The following is a 16,227-nucleotide window of genomic DNA, read 5'->3' on the forward strand; positions in this document are numbered from 1 at the left end:
TGCCATGCCACAGAAGTGTAGCCCTTTGCTTGCCCTTTTGGCATGAAGGGCAACCATTCAGCGGTATGGGAGAAGGTAAAGTATATGGCCCCAGGGCATGGCCTGAAGGAGTGAGATGCAGCCTCCTGGGTGAAGCTCGGCAGGTCAGTGCCTGGATGGGAGACCCACCTGGAACCCATGTCTGCCTCTGTGAATTTCATCATGGAAGAAAGGCAGATGTCAATGTAACAAACAAGCGTAAACAAGCAAACAAAGGCGGGGAGTCCAGGACACCTTTGGGTGGAGGACATTCACTATGTCGCACGTGCAGATGTGTGAATAACACACACATCTCTCACCTAATTCTAGTAACTTCAGCTATCGAGAAGGAAGCCTGCTGCTGTCTCCTTCTGCTTAGCCTCATTCTTGATTCTTTGCCATACACTAGACTGTGATGGAAAGCTGGGAGCTGATTTTGTATGTGTGCATGAGAGAGAGATGGTGGCTGGGGGGATGAGTATGAAAATATAAATTGCATAGCTGAGCTGGAAAGGAAAAGGAAAGGTTCCTCCTGTGCAAGCACTAGGTCATTACTGACCCCTAGAGGGATGCCTGCTTATGCTGGTATTTTCATGGCAGACTATAGCAGGGTGGTTTGCCATTGCCTTCCCCAGTCATGACTACCTTTCCCCCAGCAAGCTGGGCACTCATTTTACTGACCTCGGAAGGATGGAGGGCTGAGTCGACCTGAGCTGGCTACCCGAGACCTGGCTTCCGCCTTCCGCTGGGATTGAACTCAGGTCATAGGGAGAGTTTCGGTTGCAATACTGCCCCCTTGTTGTTGTTCAGTCATTCAGTCTTGTCCGACTCTTCATGACCCCATGGACCATAGCACACCAGGCGTTCCTGTCCTGCGCTCTGTCCCGGAGCATGCTCAAGTTCATATTCATTGCATCGGTGATGCTATCTAGCCATCTCATCCTCTGCCGTCCCCTTCTCCTTTTGCCTTCAGTCTTTCCCAGCATCAGGGTCTTTTCCAGAGAGTTTTCTCTTCGCATTAGGTGGCCAAATATTTGAGCTTCAGCTTCAGTATCTGTCCTTCCAATGAGCAGTCAGGGTTGATTTCCTTTAGGATTGACTGATTTGACCTCCTTGCAGTCCAGGGGACTCGTAAGAGTCTTTTCCAGCACCACAGTTCGAAAGCATCAATTCTTCGGCGCTCAGCCTTCCTTATAGTCCAGCTCTCACAGCCATACATTACTACTGGGAAAAACATAGCTTTGATTAGACGGACCTTTGTCGGCAAGGTGATGTCTCTGCTTCTTACTATGCTGTCTAGGTTTGCCATAGCTTTCCTCCCAAGGAGCAAGTGTCTTTTAATTTCATGGCTACAGTCACCGTCTGTGGTGATCTTGGAGCTCAAGAAAGTAAAATCTGTCACTGCTGCCATTTCTTCCCCTTCTATTTGCCAGGAAGTGATGGGGCCAGATGACATGATCTTCGTTTTTTTAATGTTGAGTTTCAAACCAGCTTTTGCACTCTCCTCTTTCACCCTCAACAAGAGGCTCTTTAGATCCTCTTCACTTTCTGCCATTAGGGTGGTATCGTCTGCATATCTGAGGTTGTTGATAATTCTCCCAGCAATCTTAATTCCAACCTGTGATTCATCCAACCCGGCATTTCTCATGATGTACTCTGCATATAAGTTAAATAAGCAGGGTGACAATATGCAGCCTTGTCGTACTCCTTTCCCAATTTTGAACCACTCGGTTGTTCCATGTCTGGTTCTTACTGTTGTTTCTTGACCCTTGTACAGATTTCTCAGGAGACAGGTAAGGTGGTCTGGTACTCCCATCACTTTAAGAATTTGCCAGAGTTTGTTGTGATCCACACAATCAAAGGATTTAGCGTAGTCAATGAAGCAGAAATAGACATTTTTCTGGAATTCTCTTGCTTTCTCCATGATGTAGCGAATGTTGGCGATTTGATCTCTAGTTCCTCTGCCTCTTCGAAACCCAGCTTGTACTTCCGGTAGTTCTCGGTTCGCATACTGCTGAAGCCTAGCTTGTAGGATTTTGAGCATCACCTTGCTGGCATGTGAAATGAGTGCAATTGTGCGGTAGTTTGAACACTCTTTGGCATTGCCCTTCTTTGGAATTGGAATGTAAACTGATCTTTTCCAGTCTTGTGGCCATTGTTGAGTGTTCCAAATTTGTTGGCATATTGAATGTAGCACTTTAACAGCATCATCTTTTAGGATTTTAAATAGCTCAGCTGGAATACTGTCATCTCCGCTAGCTTTGTTGTTAGTAATGCTTCCTAAGGCCCACTTGAATTCACTCTCTAGGATGTCCAGCTCAAGTTCAGTGACCGCACTATCACGGCTATCAGGGACATTCAGATCTTTCCTGTAGAGTTCTTCTGTGTATTCTTGCCACCTCTTCTTAATCTCATCTGCTTCTGTTAGGTCCCTGCCTTCTTTGTCCTTTATCATGGCCATCTTTGCACAAAACGTTCCCTTGAGATCTCCAATTTTCTTGAAGAGATCTCTCATCTTTCTCATTCTGTTGTTTTCCTCAATTTCTTTGCATTGTTCATTTAAGAAGGTCTTCTTGTCTCTCCTTGCTATTCTCTGGAACACTGCATTCAGTTGGGTATATCTTCCCCTTTCTCCCTTGCTTTTCGCTTCCCTTCTTTCCTCAGCTACTTCTAAAGCCTCATCAGACAGCCACTGTGCTTTCTTGCATTTCTTTTTCTTTGGGAAGGATTGAATTGCTGCCTCCTGAACAATGTTACGGACCTCTGTCCATAGTTCCTCAGGCACTCTGTCTATCAGGTCTAATCCCTGAAATCTATTCCTCACCTCCACTGTATATTCATAAGGGATATGATTTAGGTCATACCTGAATGGTTGAGTGGTTTTCCCTACGTTCTTCAATTTAAGCCGAAATTTTGCAAGAAGCAGCTCATGATCTGAGCCACAGTCAGCTCCAGGTCTTGTTTTTACTGACTGTATAGAGCTTCTCCATCTTTGGCTGCAAAGGACATAATCAATCTGGTTTCGATATTGACCATCTGGTGATGTCCATGTGTAGAGTCGCCTCTTTTGCTGTTGGAAAAGCGTGTTTGCTATGATCAGCGTGTTCTCTTGGCAAAACTCTATTAGCTTTTGTCCTGCTTCATTTTGTACACCAAGGCCATGCCTGCCTGTTATCCTGGTGATTTCTTGACTTCCTACTTTAGCATTCCAATCCCCTATGATGAAGAGGACATCTTTTTTTGGTGTTCATTCTAGAAGGTGTTTTAGGTCTTCATAGAACCGATCAACCTCAGCTTCTTCAGCCTCAGTGGTTGGGGCATAGACTTGAATTACTGTGACGTTGAATGGTTTGCCTTGGATTTGTACTGAGATCATTCTATCATTTTTAAGATTGTACCTCAGTACTGCTTTTCACACCCTTTTGTTGACTATGAGTGCTACTCCATTTCTTCTAAGGGATTCTTGTCCACAGTAGTAGATATGATGGTCACCTGAATTAAATTCACCCATGCTTGTCCATTTTAGTTTGCTGATTCCCAAGATGTCGATGTTCAATCTTGCCATCTCATGTTTGACCACCTCCAGCTTACCTTGATTCATTGATCTGACATTCCAGGTTCCTAAACAATATTGTTCTTTACAGCATCGGATTTTCTTTTCACCACCAGACACATCCACAGCTGGGTGTCCTTTCGGCTTTGGCCCAGCTGCTTCACTCTTTCTGGCGCTACTTGGAAATATCCTCTGCTCTTCCCCAGTAGTATATTGGACACCTTCCGACCTGAGGGTCTCATCTTCCGGCATCATATCTTTTAGCCTTGTGTTATGTTCCATGGGGTTTTCTTGGCCAGAATACTGGAGTGGGTTGCCATTTCCTTCTCCAGTGGACCACATTTTGTCAGAACTCTCCACCATGACCTGTCCGTCTTGGGTGGCCCTGCATGGCATAGCTTATGGCTTCACTGAGTTACGCAAGCACCTTCGCCACAACAAGGCCGTGTTCCATGATACTGCCCCCTACCACTGTGCTGACCAGCAACTAAATAATATGAGGAGCGGCAATCCCACCTGTTCTCTTCAGCTGGAGCTTTCCTGCCTCAGAGATGGCATTAAACGGAGCTTCGCATCTGACTTTTGCCTAGAATAAAATTTCGTACTTTTAGAGCTCCTCCTTCTTGTTTTAAAGGAATGTTTGTTCTCAGAAGACTAATCTTTTATTAAACTCTTTTTTCCAGGTAATTTCCTCAAATGGAATGAGCTAGAAAGTACATCGGAAGTGAATGTCATTGCCTGGTCAGGACACGCTGCACGTTTTCTGTTTGTTAAATGTTGTGGTGTGTGCATCCCTTAGCAAGAATAAAGCTTTACATTAGACTGCCTTGCTCTTTCATTCTTTTTGTATAATTGATTGAGCTTTATAGAGCGTACAAAGCCAAGAAATCAATAAGAAATGGTAACTGTGATGTTGATGCATGATAACTGTTCTGTCTTTTTGTTCTTTTTGGTTAGTTTTTTCTTGCACTTCCCCTTCCCTGAATACTAGAATTTACTGTGGCCAACCAACTCCAACACGCATCATCCCCAACCAGCATAGTCAGAGATTATGGGAGTTGTAGTCGAATAACAATGGGAGGGAGGGCCACAGTTTGGGAAAAAAGATCCAAGTTCACATATAAGCTGATGGGATCTGAGGTAATGGTGACTGACCAAGAAAGAGATCTTGGGGTTGTGGTGGACAACTCAATGAAAATTCTGACCCAGTATGCGGCTGCTGTGAAAAAGGCAAATTCCATGTTAACATAATTAGAAAAGGAATTGGAAATAGAAGTGCCAGTACCATAATGCCCTTATGCAAACACAGGGTGCATCCACACTTGGAATACTGTTTACATTTCTGGTCACCACGTGTAAAAGATGGTACTGTAGAGCTGGAAAAAGTGAAGAAAAGGGCAACGAAAAGGGTCAAGTTTCCCCCCCTGAACCCCACAAAGTGTGGACACCCAAAATGGTGGCCTTGGGTGTCTGCAGAGTGGTGCAGGGGAAGGTGGTGCTACACATACGTGGGCCCTGGGCCATGTCAGGTTTTAAAGTTAAGCACCAGCGCTTTGAACTGAGCTAAAAATGGACCAATAGCTGATGTAGCTGTTTTGTATCCTGGGAGACAGATGATCCATTGCCAGTTTGGCTGGGAGTGAAACCTCGCAAGACCTCCTCCCTCCTTTCAAGTCCTTCCCTTCATCTTTTCCATAATCCTGAATGTTTTTGTCTTCATCCAACCAAGACGAAAGTTGAATATGTGTTCGTGCCTCTGCTCCCAGGCGTTCCTTGTTTCCCTTCCCTTTGGTTTCACCGTCACTGTCAAATATAGGCCCTGGCCTCAGAAGCTCTTTCGCCCAAGGGCCAAGTTCCATTTGGAGAAGCTCTCGGGGACCAGGTTCGAGGGTGGGCAGGGCGGAAGGCAAAAGGGGGCAGGGCCAAAACACCAAAAGTGCCAGTAGATTCTGGCTGAAAGCTCTCACTGCCAGTCACTAAGCCTTGGGTTTCAACCTTTTAAAATGGGGAACAAACTGCACAAAAGGTGGGAAGCCAGCAAACGATTGGGGGTTAGGGGGAAGGGGGTGGGGCCCTGGAAAGGGGGCATGGCCCTGGAGGCTGGACTGGGAACCTCAGAGAGCCGGATTCTGCACCCCTGATATAGACTGTATGGTCCCTCGGGGCAGAGGCCTGTCTTCTTAAATTTCTGTTACTTTGTAAACCTCCATTATCTTGAGGGCACTAAAATAAAGGATACAGTAATGTAAATAAAGTACAATAATATCAAAGTAAAGCTTTTAGTAGAAGAGGATTGGGATGTAGCATGTCTACTCATAGTGAATTAATAAGAGTTCTGCATTTCTTCCATGAGCAGTAATGCAGCTGCAAATACTGAGGCAGCCATGCGTGCACGTCTTAGGGTATATAAAAAATACCCTAACCCACCCCAAATGCCTGTCTGAACAACCACGTTTTTAATGTGTGGTGGAAGCTCATTAAAGACGGGGCATGGCAGAGTTCTCTAGGGAGGGAGTTCCACAGAGTGCTCTCTGCTCCCTGTTCTTTTATCAGTTCTTCATCCATAAGAGGACATATCCTCTTATCCCATGACTACTAAGTTTGCTCAGGAGTCTTTGATGAGAAACTAGGATCAAGTCAAGGATAGCCGATCCTCTAGTTCCTTCCTCTACTTTCTGTAGGAGGAAGTTATCCGCCACACAAGTCAGGAATTTCCTGGAGGGGCCATGTTTTGCTGAATTTGTCTCCCAACACATATCGGGGAAATTGAAGTCCCCCATTACTACTACATCATGTTTCCTTAAAACTTGGGCTATTTGCTTTTCAAAAGTTTCATCCTTGTCTTCTCCTTGATTGGGTGGCCGGTAGTAGACTCTGACCACCAGGTTCCTTTTATTCTTTGCTCCATTTATTTTAACCCAGATGCTCTCGATGGGGCTACCAAGCTCATCCTCCTGTATTTCTGTGCAGATATGTATTTTTCACATACAGTGCAACCCCACCTCCCTTTCTGTTCCTCCTGTTCTTTTTGAACAAGTTATATCCTTCAATTGCTGTATTCCAGTCATGAGAGTCATCCCACCCAGTCTCAGTTATACCTATCAGGTCATAATTTCCCTCTTGTATTAAGAGTTCAAGTTCGTTCTGTTTGTGTCCCATACTCTGGGCATTAGTATATAGACATCGAAGACCATGTGCTTCATAGTCTGGCTTTCTTCCTACATGTGTCTGAAGACTATTATTGGGCACTATCAGAGCTGTTCTCTCCGTTGCAGTGCATGCACCTACGTCCATTGTTACTCCCAACATTACATCTCCCTTCCCTGTAGGATTCAGTTTAAAGCCCTCCTGATAGGGATGTATGAAAGTCACTTACCTGGTCCCGCAGCTTGCTTCGCGGTGGGGGGGAGGCGCTTCGGTTCTCCCCCTGAAGTTCAGGCCGGGGGGGGGGGAGGCGCCCCGCCTCGCCCGGCTGAAATTCAGGCCGGGGGGGAGGTGCCCTGCCCCGCCTCGCCCGGCCAAAATTCAGGCCGGGGAGAAGCGCCCCGTCTCCTCGGCTGCAAAATACAAAAGTGAATTTAAAAAAACACACAACACACCTGTGATAGGCTACGTAACGATTTACGTAGCCTATCACGGCTAGATTTCCAAAGTCAGCCGTGATAGGCTACGTAAATTGTTACGTAGCCTATCACGGGTGACTTTGAAAAAAAAAAGCACGTACGCAAATGGCGGCGCCCATGGGCGCCGCCATTTGCATTCCTTATTTGGGCCTGGGTAGTCTACGTAAAGATTTACGTAGACTACGGCGAAAATAAGGGTAACGCTATTTGCGTTGCCCTTATTTTCGCCATAGTCTACGTAAATCTTTATGTAGACAACCTGTCCCCAAATAAGGAAGGCAAATGGAGGCACCCATGGGCTCTGCCATTTGTGTACGTGCTTCCCCCCCCCAAAGTCAGCCGTGATAGGCTGCGTAAGGATTTACGTAGCCTATCATGGTGTTTTTTGAAAATCTAGCCATGATAGGCTACGTAAACCTTTACGTAGCCTATCATGTTTGTTGGTTTTTTTTTTTTCCACTTGGAAATGGCGGCGGAGGCAGCTGGTTGGAAGACCGGCTGCTGCCGCCGCCGCACCGCCGCTGGGAGCCGCCGCCGCGAGGGACATTCGCCAAAGATAAGTCACATCCCGGGGGTGGTGGGGGGGTGGCGGACCGTTTCTCCACCAATTTGGGGGGGCTGAATGCATTGGCATTTGGCCTCCTGGAGATCCGTGGAGAAATTCTCCGACATCCCTAGTTTTCGGGGGCGGGCCGAATGCCAGCACATTCAGCCCCCCGAAATCCATGGCAGAACGAAGCCCCCGCTCCCCCACCCCACGAAACGGACCACTTACCTGGTGTCATCTGCGCTGACTTCTTCACTATATCCATGATAGGCTACGTAAATACTTACGTAGCCTATCACTGCTAACGCAAATAGCATCCACTATGCTATTTGTGTTCCCCTTTTTTTTCACCATAATAGCTTATGTAAATATTTATGTAGGCTAAAACGGCAAAAAAAAGGGAACGCAAATGGCGGCCGCCGTAGCTGCTGCCATTTCTGTATGCTCTTTTTTTCCCCTGCCCTGATAGGCTACGTAAATATTTACATAGCCTATCATGGTTAAATACAGGGATGCAAACGGCAGCGGCTACGGCAGCTGCCATTTGCATCCCTGTTGCCCAGCGGCTGGATGTCCGGCTGTGGGCAGACCTTGCCAGCGGCTCTGCGGAATCTCTGCAGAGCTCAGCCGGCCAGGTCAGGATTTCGGGGGGAGGTGCGGAGCGCCTCCCCCCCACCGCGAATCACCCCATCGAAAAGGTAAGTGACTTTCGTACATCCCTATCTTCAGAGCATAGATAACTGTAGCTAGACTATGTCTGTCCAGATAAGAGCATAGTTGGTATACCAGCCTAAGCTGATAAAAAGTGCTCCATGCCACTGAGTTCACCTGTGCCTCAAGTGACAGTTCTGGGTCCAAAAGCACCCCCAAACTGTGAACCTGATCCTTTAGGGGGAGTGCAAGCCCCTCCAGAACAGGTTGAATATCACCTAGCCGGGCAGACGAACCACCCACTAAGAGTACTCTGTCTTGTCGGGATTGAGTTTTGGTTTACTGGCTCTCATCCAGTCCATTACCATGCCCAGGCACTGATTCAGAACAGCCACTGCCTCACCTGGGTTTGGTGAGAAAGAGAGGTAGAGCTGGGTGTCATCTGCATGTCATCTGCATATTGTTGGCACCTCAGCATAAACCTCTGGATAACCTCCCCCAGCAGTTTAATGTAGATGTTGAACAGCATAGAGGATAAAGTAGAGCCCTGTGGAACCCCATGGCATAATTGCCCAGGCACAGAGTAGTAATCCCCCAGCACCACTTTCTGCAATTGGACATCCAAGTCTGAGCGGAACCACTGCAGTGCAGTACCTCCAACTTCTAACCCGGACAACATATTCAAAAGAATACCATGGCCAATGGTACTGAAAGCCACTGAGAAAATCTTTGTCTTTTCAACTGTCAAAACAGGCTAAGAGATTGGATACAATCCAAGATTCCACTACTGCACTTCAAGGGACTGTGGACCTAATTAATACTTCCCTGCAAAAGACGGAGTTGAAAGTTGATGACCTGCAAGATCGGGTGTCAGCTCAAGAGATTACAATGCAAGCTTCTTATAATATCCTGTCTACTAGAATCTCTCAGCTGGAAGCACTCACTCTAAGAGCTAACCTACGTATTATTGGCATCAAAGAACTAACCACTGATGTAAGCCTGTCTAAATTCTTGGATAAATTCTTGCATGAACTACTTGCTTTGCCATCTGATTATTTACTTGACATTGAGATTGCATTCTGTGTTCCAAGTCTGGTGTGTAGTGTTAAAGGGACTGCTGTTACTGTTATAGTTCAGTTTGCAAGTGTTTCAACAAAAAAATTCATCCAGTGCTTGGCAAGAGAGGGGGAAGATTTTTTTGGGGGGCCCAAATGAGATAAAGTTATGCTATTTCCGGATTACACTAAAGAAATCACTGATAAAAGAAGGCAATTCACGAAGGCGAGAAAACAGGCAAGACAAATGAATTACAATATCACATAAAATACTCTGCCACATTTTGCATTCTCTTTGAAGGCCAGATGAAAAAGTTATTAATTCATGATATGGCGGAAGCTTGGCTTGTTGGTAAAGCACAGGAGACATCTTCTTCAGTCCCATGAGCTGGGAATATATAAACAATTATCGCTTGTCGGTTTGTTTGGGTTACAAGATAGGGGCAGTATGCCAGAAAAGATTGTTTTGTTTACAATTGTTTACCATTTGTTTACAATTGTTTACCATTGTAATTGTTTACAATTGTTTACAATTGTTTACCATTTGTTTTTCCCCCCTTCCATTTTCTTTTATCTCCTTTTTTAATATAATAGACATGATATACTATATATAAAATTCCAGTTTGTGGGTGTATAGAAATGTACACACTCATATATATATATTTAGAAATGATACTATCTAAAATATAGATAGTATAAAATATACTAGTGATTGTTGTTGCTTCCCCGCTTTTATCCTTAATGATTTCCTTCTTTTTTAAAATTATTATTATTGTTGTTGTTGTTGTTATTATTATTTTGAGACTATGTTTAGTAATATTCTTGGTTGGTTGATTTTAGCTTTGCCATTATACGTTATTTGAAATGCATTTTATGGCTAGGTGAAAAGAATTGTATGCCTGTTTCCTTGCTATACGTCTGAGGATATGTTACTGAAATATGATGGATTACCTAGGCTGTATTGAATTGTAATATTGGCAATGGTAAGTAGGGTGATACTTGAAGTTTATGTGTAAGGGAGTTTAAATTAAACTTTTTATGTAACTTTTTTTTTTATAAAGAACTATTTTTTTTATAAAGAACTTTTTCTTGTTCCCCTTGTTTTCCTGTTCTTTCTCTGTTTTCTTCTCTTTCCTTTTTATATTTCCTTTTTTGTTTTCTTTGGTTGTTGCTGTGTCCTCCAAAGAATACTGTAATGTTGGAAATTGTAGGTGGTGATTATGTCGTTGGTATTCTTTATTTCATTTATAAAGATAAAAAGTAGAATAAAAAGTATTGATCTAAAAAAATACCTGTGGCAGGTTTGACCAGCACTTTCAGCTGTTGACTGAAAGGCTGGTGGTTTGAAGCCACCAACTGACATGTTGGGCTCAGCATCAGTCACTGGTCGGCCCCTTTTGAGTGAATGAGCAGGGCTCAGTGCTTAGCAGACAGAAGGTCCCAGGCCATGATATCCAGGGTAGCCACTTATGCATCACTCGACTGGACTGCCCTTCAAAAGGGGCAGCAGTGGGCAAATTGTGGCCCTCCAGACGTTTTGGCCTTCAAGTTCATCATCCCTCACCATTGGCTATGCTGGCTAAGGCTCATTGAAGCTGTAGGTGAAAATATCTGGAGGGACACAAGTTGCCCACCCCTGAAATAGAGGATGTCTTCAAGTAGAGAACCGTTCTCTGTAAAGTGTGGCACACGGCCACCCTCCTGGCATCTCCAGCCCGAGACGCAGAGCTAGCAGGGGCTGGGGAAGAGCCCGGCAGTGGCTGGAGGCCCCGCTGCGGGTTGGCTTGGCCGTGGGTCCGCGGCCCGGCTGCGGAGCAGAGCTGGCCAGGCAGGATTCCGGGGGGGAGGAACGGATTGCCTCCCCCCCCTGTCAAGGACCTTTTCTTGGTTTGGCAGATAAGGGGGGGGCATTGTATTTCAGGACAGCATGGACTACAAACAAGCTAGCTGACACGGTCTCATATATGGTATGAAATAGTGATTGCGATTAAAAACATCCTAGATGAGGGATTAGGCCTGGGTTATATACGTGAAGGAGAATACCAGTTTCTATATAAGACCAACCCTAGGATTCCGGTATATTATACCTTGCCAAAAATCCATAAGGATCCACCCCCACCCCACCCCTTCAGGCAGGCCAATATTGTCGGGATGTAATTCAGTATTACAACTACACTCCCAGCACGTGGATCACTTCCTAAAACCTTTCATACTTTCAGTGCCATCTTATGCATGTGATTCCTTGGATTACATTAACAACATCAGATCTGTTAATATAGAGAAGCATATTTTGATCACCATGGATGTAAGATCTTTATACTGCAATATACCTCAAAAAGATGCTCTCAAAGTTATACAGTGAACATTGGATAGGAGAACATAAGCACCTCCTTCTTCTCTCCCTTGCAGAAATAGCGCTTTGCCAGAATTATTTTCAATTTGATAATAGGTTTTACTGGCAAATTAAAGGGGTTGCCATGGGCTGCTATATGGCCCCAGAAGTGGCAAACTTATATAAGGTAGAACATGAAAAAGAACTTTTTTCACCTGAGGGCCAATATGCAACAAAGTCTTTGATAAGGCTGAAGTATATTGATGATAAATTCACCCCTTGGAGAGGGAGTGAGAAGGAGCTACCACAAGTCATAATGTGGGTAAATACCAGGGATGAAAACATCAAAATCGATATTCAGTCGAACACCCTGGAAGTTCCCTTTTTAGATCTCAAAATGAGAAAGGAGGGGGAACAACTTGCCACTACAATTTGTAGAAAGTCCACTGACACTTGTCCATATTTAAAATATGGTAGCTCACATCCTAGCTCCCTAAGGAATAGACCGAATCAACTGTGCTTTAACATTTGACCACATCACCAATAAATTGGAAGGGAACATAAAAAGATATTGGCATATAATACAACATATTTCAGGTTGCCAGGAGAACCCGCTGATTTCCTTTAAAAGAACCAGGAATATCAGACATATTCCAATAAGGAGCAAATTTAAAGAACACAACAGAAGTTGAGGCAATGTCCTACCAGGTGCTTCCATGCCTAGGGGCCCTCACCCATGCGGACACTGCAGTACACCTCCAAAATTCACGAATACTCGCCTGTTTAGAGTGCAGATGCCATAATCCTTTCCCATTGGCCATGGTGGCTGGGGCTGATGGAAGTTGTAGTTCAAGAGGGTGCCAGGTTGCTTACCCCTGAATTAGACCATAATACAAAGCTCCATTCCACATCCGTGTGCTATTCATCAGGAAGGATATGCAGCTCAGACAATGGCGTGGTTGCCACATCATAACAACCCAAACTCCTCCCTGGAGAACCCAGAGGACTGGATTCAGATATCACAGTAAACAACCCAAGAGCAACGTGCCCCTGGGTTGGTTAATGCCATGGGGCAGACGCACTTGCAGCAGCAAGCACACTCTCTTGCTTACGCTCATGTTGACTCGTTAACTATGGGTTCTCTGGGCTAACTGTGGTAGCTCACTATTTGGAAGCAAAGAAATGTGAGGTATTGCTGGAAACATTAGGCTTGTCTTCTTCCACAACTCAAAGACCTTAATGCAATGTTGCTCGGTTAAGGGATTCATGTTCCTTTAGCAGGGCCATGCCATTTATTCAGAAGAGGAGCTTTCAGCTATAGAGCTTCTTAACATCAGGCATTTATCCTGCACCTTTCCTGGGGCTTTGGTTTCTGCATTTCTTGCAGGATTAAGATCGCCTCCTTTACACGTGTTTTTTTCCCGGTGTGTTTTTCTTTCTCTGCAAGTTCTATATGTTTCATTATAGAACCACTAGATGGTGCTGTGGTATACCTGTTACATTGCATGATTCCAGAAATTCACCAGGTGTTGGTGTGCTTCAAAGGGTAATAAAAATGTATTATTGTATTTTCCCTATTAAAGATAAAGGAAAATGCGCAGAAAGGATGGGAGAGGTTGACGACCATTTTCCCCAAGATTCAAAGTGGAATTAGGGATGGACGAAAGTCCCCTACCTGATCTCGCAGCTTGCTTTGCGGTGGGGGGCAGGCACTCCATCCCTCCCCCCGAAATTCTGGGCGGAGGGGAATGCGACCCATCCCTCCCCCTCGAAATTCTGGCCGGGGGGGAGGTGCCCCATCCCTCCGGCCGCGAAACCTCATCGTCTGCTGGGACGCAAATGGAGGCGGCCATAGCCACCGCCATTTGCATCCCTGCAGTCAGCCGTGATAGGCTATGTAAATGTTTACATAGCCTATCACGGCTGACTTTGAAAAAAAGAAAAGAAAAGTGCGTATGCAAATGGCGGCGCCCATGGGCACCTCCATTTGTGTTCCTTATTTGGGCAAATAGTGTTGCCCTTATTTTCGCCGTAGTCTATGTAAATGTTTATGTCTACTACACGTGCCCAAATTAGGAACGCAAATGGCGGCGCCCTTTTTTTTTCTTCCAAAGTCAGCCATGATAGGCTACGTAAACATTTACGTAGCCTATCATGGAGTTTTTTGAAAATCTAGCCATGATAGTCTACGTAAATCTTTACGTAGCCTACCACATTTGTTGTTTGTTTGTTTGTTTATTTGGAAATGGCAGCGGCGGCAGCTGGTCGGAAGACTGGCCGCCTCAGCCGCCGCCGCTGCCGAACTGCCGCGGGAAGCTGCCGCCGCCAGGGACATTCGCACAAGGTACGTCCCATCCCGGGGGTGGCGGCGGGGGCTGGCGGACCGTTTCTCCACCAATTTTGGGGGGCCGAATGCATTGGCATTTGGCCTCCCAGAGATTCGTGGAGAAATTCTCTGACATCCCGAAGTGCAATGCATTTTGCCCTGGAACATGCAAAGCTTCACGCAAACGCACATGTTGACTTGTTAACTATGGGTTCTCTGTGTTAACTGTGGTAGCAAATTTGGAAGCAAAGAAATGAGAGGTATTGCTGGAAACATTAGGCTTGTCTTCTTCCACACCTCAAAGACCTTAATGCAATGTTGCTTCTTTACTGTAAAAAAGAAGAGATGAGGAAACAAAAAACTGCATTGAATGCAGCTCAGTTAAGGGATTCATGTTCCTTTGTGCTTCAAAGGATGATAAAAACTTATTATTGTATTTTCCCTGTAAAAGATAAAGGAAAATGGGCAGAAAGGACGGGAGAGGTTGACAATGTCCAGTAAAGGACCAGCAAAAAACCATGAGTGACCAATCACAACTGCACAAGAAAAGCCTCATGTAGAGAAGCCCACATTCCTAAAAACGTGGTTCCCCCTCCTTTCTTGTGCACAGTTTGCATGGCATCGCTGCAGGTTCTGTTGCTTTTCAGGAAGAGGACATATTGCGAGTGGAGATGGGTTAAAGAAGAGTCAGACAACAAGTCTTGGGTTGAAAATTGGGCCACATTTTATTGACAATATCTGCAAAGGGGGACCTAGGACGGGCAGCTAACTGTGCCGGCAACTAGCTGGCACTTCCTGGGCGAAAACACACCCAGCCTGAGGGGTGGCATCGATCTCGCCACTCCTCCGGACTGCCCCTTGTGGGGGAGGTAGACCTTCCCCTGTCACCCCCTCCCGGTGCTACACAACACCTGGGTGAGTGAGTAGGGTTGGTCTCCCAGGCAACCCTTATCCCCCCGCTGAGCTGCACAACCCGTTCAGGGGGCCTCAGGTGTCACCTGTCACCATAAGATGCCTCTGCGTGCACACCATCCCTAATCTCTTTCTGCTTTTGCCCGTCCTAGCCGCAAACTGAAAAGTGACCCAAGAGAGATTGGTGTCATGGGCTCCTTGGAGGTTTCTCTCAGTCTAAACCAGTAGCCAGGTCCAGACACAGACAAAGGAATTCCTTTCAAAGCTTTATTCTTCTTTTACAACTTAACAACTATACTGATTGCAACTAGATCTGAGCAGCACAGTACCTATGCCCTAAGTTGGAACAGTTGGTCCCCATTTGAAAGGGAATTACTGGCAGACCCCTGAATTTAAGGACTAGGGAGAGTCCCTCCCCTTTTCCCTTGGAGCCTCTGGGCGCAGCCGTTGTTTGCGCGCCAACCTGGCACTTCGCCTCCTTTCTGCGCCCTCCATCTGGCGCCGCTCTCTGCGTCTGCGTCGCGCATCCACTAAGTCTGCTATATGTGCTTGGTCACTCCCTGGACTGCTAACTAAACTAGGAATGCTGGTGGGAGGAATCTCCGTCAGCTGTTGGTCCTGGGAAAGAGGAGCACACTCCTCTCCCAGGAGCGACTGCTCTTCCTCAGAATCAGAACTACTCTGGGATTCTATGGGTGTCCACCCTGTGTCCACCCTGACATCTGGAATAGGGAAGTACAAAACTCTTACTTGGCTCTGTGCTGGGCAATCCGTGGTGGGGGGGAGGGGCTCCATCCCTCCCCCCAGAATCCTCCCTGGCTGGCTCCGCGGACATCTGGCCGCTGGGATGTGCAGGGACGCAAATGGCGGCCACTGTAGCCGCCTCCATTTGCATCCCTGTCTTTTGCTGTGATAAGCTACGTATATATTTAAGTAGCCTATCACGGCCTCCACAGGGACGCAAAAGCCATCCCTGCATTAGCCGTCATAGGCTACATAAATATTTTTGTAGCCTATCACAGCAGACTCGGCCGCCATTCAAGGAGGACTGGAATGGCTGACAAAGGTAGGCTCCGTTCCAGGCCCATTTCGCGGGGTGGTGGGCTGGGTGGCTTCGTTCTGCTATGGATTCCGGGGGGCTGAATCCCTAGATTCATGGATCCCTGGAATCCATGGCGGAATTCTTCATCATCCCTAGATTGGACCATAT

Source organism: Heloderma suspectum, chromosome 2 (genome assembly GCF_057233095.1).
Source record: "Heloderma suspectum isolate Gila_16-S chromosome 2, 16-S_ref, whole genome shotgun sequence".
NCBI lineage: Eukaryota > Metazoa > Chordata > Lepidosauria > Squamata > Helodermatidae > Heloderma > Heloderma suspectum.